The 10,196-nt window shown below is 33.9% G+C and overlaps 1 pseudogene; it reads left to right on the plus strand.

Moving 5' to 3' along the window:
* Nucleotides 1-279: 279 nt before the first annotated feature.
* Nucleotides 280-9,145, plus strand: LOC134280082 (serine/arginine repetitive matrix protein 1-like; annotated as a pseudogene).
* Nucleotides 9,146-10,196: the final 1,051 nt, after the last annotated feature.

Below are 10,196 nucleotides of genomic sequence, written 5' to 3' on the forward strand. Positions count from 1 at the left end.
GGGGGCTGTACTTATATACTAAAAAAGAATGGCTTGAAATCTGCTCCTTGGTATTAATCAAATATTTTTGAAAAGCAAGGATGCATTTTCAAAAATTATGATAATCATTGGTGCCTCTTTCAAAATAGTGAATGCCATAGCATCTGGCTTAAAACAGGAATCAAATTCAATCACTGGAATGTTGTTGCATAATGCTCAGGTGACCTATAAGGCCCATGGGCCTCTTGTTTTCCTGAATTCTTTATTTCTTTATTTTAATTTTTGTTTTCATTTTTGCAGGGAAACTAAATGAAATTCATAGAATCAGCCCTGATAAGGATGGCACGATGAACGGACATCTAGGATCAGGCCACTCTTGGTAAGCTGTTATACAATGTGATTTTTATGATAGAAATACTGGTACAAAGAAAACATTCATTTATATTCTCGTTAAAATACAAACTTCTTACCTAAGAACATTTCTTTGAATACAGCATAGAGAAAGAGAAAACGTAAGGTTTTTGACTTTTTATAACCAGCTAATCCTGATGTGTATTAGGATGGCCATGCTGTTGCTATTTAAGGGGGATGTACGGCCACTTTTAGTGCAGTGAGAGCAAAATGTAAACATTTCTTCAAATGGCTAAAATATATTATATTTTGATCAAATTCTAAGTCTTTTTGATAAAGATACAATAAATATGCATAACCGAATGCATGTTGTGCATATATAATCTATACTTTTGCAGAAAAATGCTTTTGATATGCTCCTTAGAACTGCGCAGCTACAGAATTCAGCAGAGCCTTAAAAAATCCAAAAAAATATGCAAACTGTGCATTAATGTTCTCTCTACAACCATTTGTTGAGAAAATGTCTAAATTTTGCACTTTTAAATGATAATTTCAAGTTCAAAACAAGGTACCGTTGTCTTCAAAAAGAGGATAAAGAACCATGAAAGTAGTTCATGGATAGCATCACGTGGTCTATTTTTAGCACAGAATTTTGTTTTCCAGGCCTCTTCTTAATATGGAGGGACATAACTATCTTTAAATGTAGAAGAGAATTACAGTTGCAAAATATTTCAAATAATATGAACACTTTTAAAAGAGGAAAGATGTTATAGTGTTGCTTGAAGTAATTTATTTAGTATTATTATCGAACAGTTGTTAAATAGTGTACATATTGATATAAAAAAAAATCTTAAAGTCTTTCATTCCAGGTAAGGAAAAATAAGCACCATCAAAGTTAAAAATTAAGAGTTTGTAAGTTTGCCATAGATAACTTACTAGTATATCATCTATCAAAATTTTAATTATCACCTATGAAACACAAAAGAAATAAGACACATATAATCGATATGAATGACCTTGTTTTAATACCTACTAGTACGAGGGGTGTTTAAAAAGTTCGAACTATCTCTATATCTACAAAACCACAATTCAGATCAGAAACATAGCCAAACACAAGTTCTATAAATAGCATATGCTGAAGTTTTGTTCCTTGTTTGTGATGTCACAATCTGAAAATGACGTCATGCAGGTACTTGTGACGAAAATTCTATTTGCCCATATTGTCAAAATTAAAATTTTACAAAGAAAAAAATCAACATAATTAGATATTTTATACCATCTTTAAAATGACGTTTGGTGGTCCTCTAAACTCAGGGAAAATTTTATTTGAAAAATACCGAATATTATTTATAGGTGAGAAGAAATTCCTTAAAATTCAAACATAATTGTTGATGGAAGAAAAAGAAAAAATATCATTTAATGGGATGTAAAAAAAAAAAAAAAAGAGTCGGGCCATTTGGACCAGGCAGTAGATCGGGAGAGAGGGCAACCAAATATTTTATAACAAGTGGTCTTATAAGGCTAGTACATATTCCATCACGTACTTAGTAATGCAAAATTTTTTAATCTTTTGCACTATTTTGAAAAACAAACATGATATTTTCGGCCGGGGGGCTCTCACTTTTTTTGCGATGATAGACATAGCATATGCAATGGACCTTTCTTTGCAAACATTGTACTCGCTTCTAAATTTCAAAGAAACAACTTAATATATTTTATCAAGCTTCGTATGTTCAATGAGCGAGAGCTTACAACGTTGTCAACATAATGAGACATGATGCGTTTTTATGTTCAAACATTACTCCATACAATGTGTTGGTCATTGCAAACAATCTAGCTATTTATGTGAGGTGCCTGAAGGAAATCCTATAACTGCCTATTTTTTCTATCTAACTTCTAAACAAAATATACATATGTACCAATTTTCGAATGTAAGACATGTAATTACAATTTGTTTTTCATGCACCGCATATTGTTTAACATTTTCAAATTAAATGCTAAGCATCCTCCTTGCAGTGCCCCATTTGAAAATAACTTCTATCGCCACAGAAAAAAGACCCGCCGTAAACACATATGTTTAGGACATTTATCTCTTTTTTTCTTGAGTTTTAAAGAAACCAACAAATTATCAAGACTTGTTCCATGAAAAATTAAATATAATCATGGTAATAAACGGATCTATCCACAGCAGATATATACACATGCCAACCACGTGCTCAGTGGAATAATTTTATCGAGGAAACTCGAACTGTAAACAGAACAGTTTTTCCCGATTTGCTGGAGTGGGGTTAAAATCGCGTTTTTTCATTAATCAGATGATGCGATGCAACAAATAAAAGTAGTAAGTAATATAACCTATTGATTATTACTTAGTAATTTCTTGTCTTGATGTTATTATGGTCGCATTTATTATAAAATCAATGTTATTCGAACTCTGTGTGACAGAGGAATGGCGGACGAAATAAACACATTGCCTCAGGAAGACACCCATATGAAAAATCAAATTTTCAAGAATTATGGATAATGACAAGAAAAAAGCGAAACAAATGGTTGTAGCCATATTATCAATGAATCAAACTTACATCATTTTCAAGGCATTTATCATCTCGTAAATGCTGTAGCTGCGCAGTTCTAACATGATTAATTTCCTCCTAATTAAAACAAAATAAACTTAATTGTTTACTAATTTTGGTCTCTAACAGTAGGTAATTAATGCATTAGCACTTTGAGTAACTTTGGGCTAGTTTAGTGGAGTATTAAGCGCATTCTTGGTATTTCTTATTTTACACCAGACTAGATCCAATATGGCTTGTACATCCCCCTTAAGACTGATTAAAAAAAAACAACTATATTTTAAGGTTAATCTCATAATGACTACCGGTACATTTAAAAGTTAGCTTGGTTTGGGGGATAAATATGTGAACTTTGTGTAATTGCAAAACACTCTTCAAGGTTAACTACTTCAGATGCTCTCTTTTTTTTTTAAGATACAAAGAAAGGTATAAAAGGGAAAAACAAGCAACCTTGATTTAAAAATGTACTTCATAGTTTATATAGTAGGATGTAACCGGAACATGAACTGTACATATATATACAAATCAGTTCTGGACAGCATAGCCATTCTTGTTTTTGCTTACTAGACACAGCCGTGGTGAAGTGGAAAACAACAGCTTGACATAAAACAAAAAATATATATAAAACCAACAACACATACATGTATGCTGTTATCATATCACTGTATCCTTAGTGGATTTAATTTCTCATGATGTATAGCAATGATATTTTTTTATTTTCCATTCCCTACTTGTCCAATGTGTATACAGTACCTATGAATTTGTATTATAATTGTATTCTGAACATAGCCTCATTACAGTAGCTTTGAAATTCTTGCCCACATTTAGAGAATTTGCTAATTCAAATCAATGATAAAACAGTCAAAACTTGAACGTAAGTGAATTCTAGCGTATTTATTTTTGTTTACCTATTTTCTTCTGCCTCTCGGGAAAAGTCCTCATGAACTAAACAGGTATGGTAAATACACTTAGAGATCAGCTGATAAGTTATATTAGTTTCATGTTGTCATATACCAGTAGTTGTCAAATTTTTACATCCTGAAGTATATACATGTATCCAATTTTTGAATCTGGAAACCTTGTCAAATTTTAGTGATCAGAATAGGAAGTTTATGCCATTTATTCCACAAAAAATAATAATTGTAAATCTACTCAAAGTGTCAACACTTTAACTTTATATTTCCTAAATGTTGTTGCTTTATCAGAGTCACATTACTGCTTTTCTCATGTTGGATTTTAAAATTTTTAAAGTATTAATGTATTTGAAATTAATGTTTAGTGATACGTTGCACAACACATTTTAATGAAAACATTTATAGTTTTCTGCATTGAATTTCACATGTAATTCAATTAGGTGCATTAAATTTTTTTTACAAATTATTCTGCTTTGCAACAAGAAATGAGGGGAAGCTATTTACATTGCAAGGTAGTGATTGGTGGTGGTAAGCTGTCAGCACAAGGAGATAAGAAGGCATTACAGAGAAAGCATCATAACTAGAACTGAAGCAAATGCTCTAGAAATTTTATTTGCTTTCATGCAGTCAGTTTACAAGTTCTTGATTTTGAGTAGCTTATTTGTCCATTGATCAAGTCCAATGTGCATTCAAACAAAGTTCATGTGTTGGAGGATCATTTATGTGGTGTTTTATCATTTGTATCAGTGTTTTAACAATTTTTGTGATGAATTTGTGGAAGAAAAAGAAAATCATTTTCTTGAGAAGTTTTCTACACATATTTAAGAAGCCAGAGACTGCATGCATTTAATGTTTCATTTACATTGCTGAAGAAGATATAAATGTAAATTTCAGGATAAGCCAGGAATCCATAGACAGTACGTTTGCACTCAAAAGTGATGAAAACCCCAACAAGAACTTAGAGTACACGGATATTGATGATGATTCAATTTTTGCTGATTTCAAAATGCCAGATATATCGGTGAGTGCATAAAGACTTAAAAGAAAATAAATGCATGATTAAAAGATCATTCTGAAATTGAAGAAAAAAGTCAAAGTTGAGTTCCTTGATGCACAAAGTTCATTATTGATATCCTATTATGCTTATTTTCACAAGAATACTTTTCAATATGAATTTAAATGTCTTGACATACATATTCAAATGTATAATGTAGACACTTACCATTTCTGATTAATATATCACTATATTTATTTTGTAGAGTTCATTTGACTTTGGACCTTCATTCATGGATGAAGTTCTAAAAGCCTTGAATGAAAAAGAGGCCAAGTTGGAATCCCCAGATAAAGAGACGACCCCTCTACAGGAGAGTCCCAGGCCTGAGCGGGAGGACACCCGGGAGAAGAAACAATCCCCGCCCCCTCTACCTACAATGCCCCCCAGGATGGTAGGAACAAGCTTCAGTAGTTCCATCACAGTGATATAAGAAGTTGCTCTTGTACTGCTAACAGAGTTCTGTAACATATCACTTAATAACACTGCAGTATGTATTCAGTTGCTACTTTATAACCAGATGTAATGCAAACAACTGCACATTTTAGTGACTGGAGGTGTTGGGGTTTTTAATTTTGATTGTAAATTTTGCAAAATTAACCTTTGGGACACTAGATTTTGTACTGCTGCAGGAAAAAAGATGAGACATTTTCTGTTAGTTTGCCTAACAAGAGCAGTTTCAGATCACAAGATGGAATATTTAAATATACAGATAATTATATGTACTTGTGTACAAAGCATCCAAAATACTGACAAATGGTCAGTTCAAATTTGAAACCTTCTTTCTTAAGTTATCACTTTTAAAACTTTCGCATGAGCTTTTCATAAATGATTTCTATAAGTCAATATTTTAGACTGTCAAACTTTTATCTGAAATATTCAAATTTCTAAGCATGATTAAATGAATGATAATTTTTAAAAATTCTATCATGTATATTCTGGAATGATTTTACATGTAAACGTTCTCTCTGCATACTGCTTTTCCATTTCTTCAAAGGACACAAAACGTGAGACCCCTAAGCCTGAGCCCCGGAAACAAGCTAAGGTCAAACCAATGTCATCTGCGGATGAAAAACGAATGGAAAGTGCAATAGCAATGGCTAATGAGTTCGCTGCACACAGCACCAAATGTCACATGATCGATGCACAAAGCCCTCCCACTTCTCCTATCAGTGACAAAAACATTTTTGACTCTGAAAGTTCTGAATCTCCTAAACTTATGAAGAAATTAAAGAACTCCATTAAAAGGAGTCCAAAAGTAGAAAAAAAAAGAACATTTTAAATGAGGAAATGTTAATAAAACTGACTTAGAAGAGGATGTTCCTCCAGAAGCCATATAAGAAGCTTATAATATGTTAGTGGTAAGAGGTTCTATGAAAGACACTTCAAAGTCTGAGGAGAGATCACACGACAGAGAATTTCGACATGATAGGGGAAGTGAATGGGAGGGCCGGTTGACACAGGATAGCTATGGGTTACAAAGGTCAAGTCCAACCAGACAGGACAGAATTATTCTAGTACCACCACAACAGGAAAAGGTCCCATCTGCTGATCCACCACCACACGGTAAGACATTTTACTTCAACTAACACGGTAAAAAGTCTACTTCGACCACCACACAGCTGGAGCACTACCAAGAAGAATTCTCAGCTACTCGACAGCCACACGTGTAAAAAGAGATACGACCACCACACAGGATAGTTGGAGACCCCAACACGGTAAGAATCATTCTACTTCAACTACCACACGGTTAAAATTCTCATTCTTCTTCGACCATCACACGGTAAGAATCATTCTACTTCAACTACCACACGGTTAAAATTCTAATTCTACTCCTGCTCACCAAACCTAGAGCAGAAATTATCCACACGGTAAAAATTCTCATTCTACTTCGTCCTCAGAGACCTCCACCCTCTATTCCAAAGTCCATCAGATTCTATGTATCTTGTAGTGAATGATTTACCTGCTGAAAAAGTTAATGGTGTAAATAACAGATTTAGAACAATTTGCAAAGTGAAGTTAACTCCACAGCAAATTCTGAAGGTTTTTTTAATGATGACATTTATTTACAGCATGTGGTGTCAGTAAGATTGATTTACCTGATTCTAGTGAAAAACAAGATAATATCTCAGACATTCATTCGTCACATGGACTCCATACAATAGAGGTAAAACATAATTTAAAAATATGCTTATAGTCAACTAAATATTGTCTAAAAGTGCAATGTGATTTTGATAAAAACGATTTGTTATGGAGTGAAAAAGATTTTGAACATCCACCTCGTTCTTTACAAATATGTCAAAACTGGCCAGAGAAAGCGCTCCATATAGGCAAATTTGATCACCAGAGAAAGGCATAAAACTGAGCGAGATGGGCTTAAAAAAACTGAAATTAGGTCTTTCAAGAAATATTACGAGAACCACAAGGAATAAAGGCAAAAAAAAAAATCATTCAAGACGTATGAAAAAATGTACTAACCCCTTAGAATATAAAACTGTGCAATCCCCAAATTCCTTGTCGGAGGGCGGGTTGGACAAGGTACGGTTTTAATATTTTTCTGTTCCTCTTTAAATTACGTGTCAAATTTGAACACTCCCCGCCCTGATTACAATTCAAAAAATAACAGTGTTGACTCTGAAATTCAAAATACGTTTATATAACATTTGAATGAGGGTGACAATTCTCTTGCAAAGAAATGATCAATAAATCCAGGTAGGATTGAACATCGATCCCATTATATATAATGTAACTTCTATTTTGCACAGATTCAACTTAGCATCAGTGATGCTAATTGTCATAGGAACCCTGTTCCATTGCCTCCACGAAAGCCACTTAGAAAATCAACGATAAACGCACCACCTCGGGAACGAAAGTACCCTCTGTTGCCTAACGATGACCCAGGTCACACTACTAGCTGTTCGTCGAATGTTGCATGGTCGTCCACCCAAAATACCCAGACCAAGCATGACTGTGATGTAGATTCCTCCGCTCCCCCACCACTATTACCCAGATCTAAAAGTTTTAACGCGGACAAAAACAATAGCGAGGAGGATGAAGACGACGATAGTGTATTCATCACTGATGACGACGCCCCTCAGACAAATTTCATAAATCATTCTAATTCATTTCATAATAAATCCACTCATCCTCCTCCATTAGGACATGTGAAAGGTCCAACTTCATTAGATTTAGATAAATATTCAGACAATAAATTACAAAATGGTTCAAATACGACCAACAAGGCAGCCACTTTTCCTAGAGGCAAATTTCGACTCCAAAATGTAAATTGTAATTTAGAGCAGTTAGGCTTTTATAACCGTCCTGATCCTTTCTGGGATAAGTCTCTTGTGGTGGCAGGTCGTAATTATTCTGACCCTCTGGGGAGCTCTGAGGAAGTCTCGCCACTAATGCTTGCAAACTACAAAACGAGTGACGGTGTTAGTTACGAAGACTTGCTTGATTTTGCATTAGATAGGTATGGCATTTTTTATGTCTCTTCCTTTGTATTATATTCATCTAAACACCTCACTATATATCTGTTTGGACTGTATATATACCATATCTTTGCCACTGCTCTACTTGTAACACACTGCCCATGGATGCAGGTTTGGTTTGTAAATTATGCTTGAAAGGAAGAGAGCATTTTATAATCCAAATCTGGTCATAGCCATCTTCATCGGAGACCATGCAGGGGGAATTTCTTTTGAATCAGATAATTAACACATATTCATTGATAGTAAAATTTTGAGAAAAAGTAACATGCAATTTTTCTGATTAACATAGAAATGTGTGCCCCTTAATGGAGTGTACTTAATTTGAGAAAGTCTCATCTTTTTTTTTTTAATTTAAAATTCCATTTTGGTTTGGTTTTTGTGATTAACAGGAAAGAATCTAAACTCGGCATCCTAAATTGACAAAATGCATGCAAGAGTCATTAGAAATTACCCAGAATACTCTGCCTGTAATCAATATTTCTCCTTTGTGTTTTGTTTCAGTATTTTATTTGGATCTTTAAGTGTGGCCGTTATGCTTTCATCCTAAGGTAGAGCTTTTGTCTCAGTAGTAATTTTTGTGTCCTTCATTAATAATGATTACCTTTAACATTTAGTGTCTGATAACTCTGTAGTGTTCTGTAACATATGTTTTGTGGTAGCAGGGACACTTTTTGGTGACTTTAAAGTTTTTGCATGAGATTTTATTTGCCAGGGTACATGTACATGCTTGTAGTCTGTTGAGAGAGGACAATGCCATTCATATCTAAATGTAGCCTCATTTTAGTAACTCCTTCTCATACAAATAGGGGTATTGAATTTTAATTTCGCTAGAAGCATCACTTGCGAAAAAATATTACTCGCTTTTATTTTTATGGGTCTGAAATCAATGTAAAAACTAAAATCTGTTGATCAACCGTCCATTCACAATTATAATTCCCGGGATTTGACGTTTAAAAGCCATGTCGCGATAAAAAGTACTCGCGAAAAATAAGGAATGGGCAGTATTTTCATATACACACAAGTTTCACCCAATTTGAATGGATTCTCAACACAAGCATGACAAGTAAACAGAAACTATTTAGCATACCAGGTAAATTTTTTAACATATGAAATCTAAAAAATTTTGTACTACATGAAATTCAATTTACTATATTAAAACAGATATATATTCTATGATTTTTGTCCCCGCTTGAAAAGTGGGGGAAGAACAGCTGTCCGTCCGTCTGTCCATCCGTCTTTGCTTAACGTTTTTGTTTCCACACGATATCTGAGAACCCTTTGAGCTTTTGCAATGAAATTTTGTCATGACCTAATGTAGCCAACTTTAATTTGAGGTCAAAAAAATCAAGGTCATTAATTCGCAATTTCTCTCTGTTATAACACTTTGTTTCTCGCACGATATCTCGAGAACCCTTTAAACTTTTGTAATGAAATTTTACATAACAATCCCTGTGGCTTAAGGAAGACCCCTATTGATTTTGAGGTCAAAAGGTCAAAGTTCAAGGTCATAAATGTATACATTCTGTTTGTGTGTAATACTATCGTTTTCGGGCGATATTTCAAGAGGATTTTGAGCTTTTGCACTATAATTTTATACCAAAAGTCCCAGGGTCTCTCACCCCTCCCAAATCCCGCCCCATTAACATTAGTATTTATTGTATTACATGTCGCTATTTTTAGCACAGGGGCATGAAGGAGAGTTATTATGTATAAAACGAATTCAGTTATATTCTTATTACATTAGAACTGTTTAATAAATGTTACAGGTGCACCATGCATTGTGTAAAATTTGGCAATATACGAACGTGAATATATACATGTATGTGACTTAATA

This window comes from Saccostrea cucullata, unplaced genomic scaffold (genome assembly GCF_032062105.1).
Source record: "Saccostrea cucullata isolate Sc308-1 unplaced genomic scaffold, CSIRO_AGI_Scuc_v1 ctg6217, whole genome shotgun sequence".
In the NCBI taxonomy this organism is placed as follows: domain Eukaryota; kingdom Metazoa; phylum Mollusca; class Bivalvia; order Ostreida; family Ostreidae; genus Saccostrea; species Saccostrea cuccullata.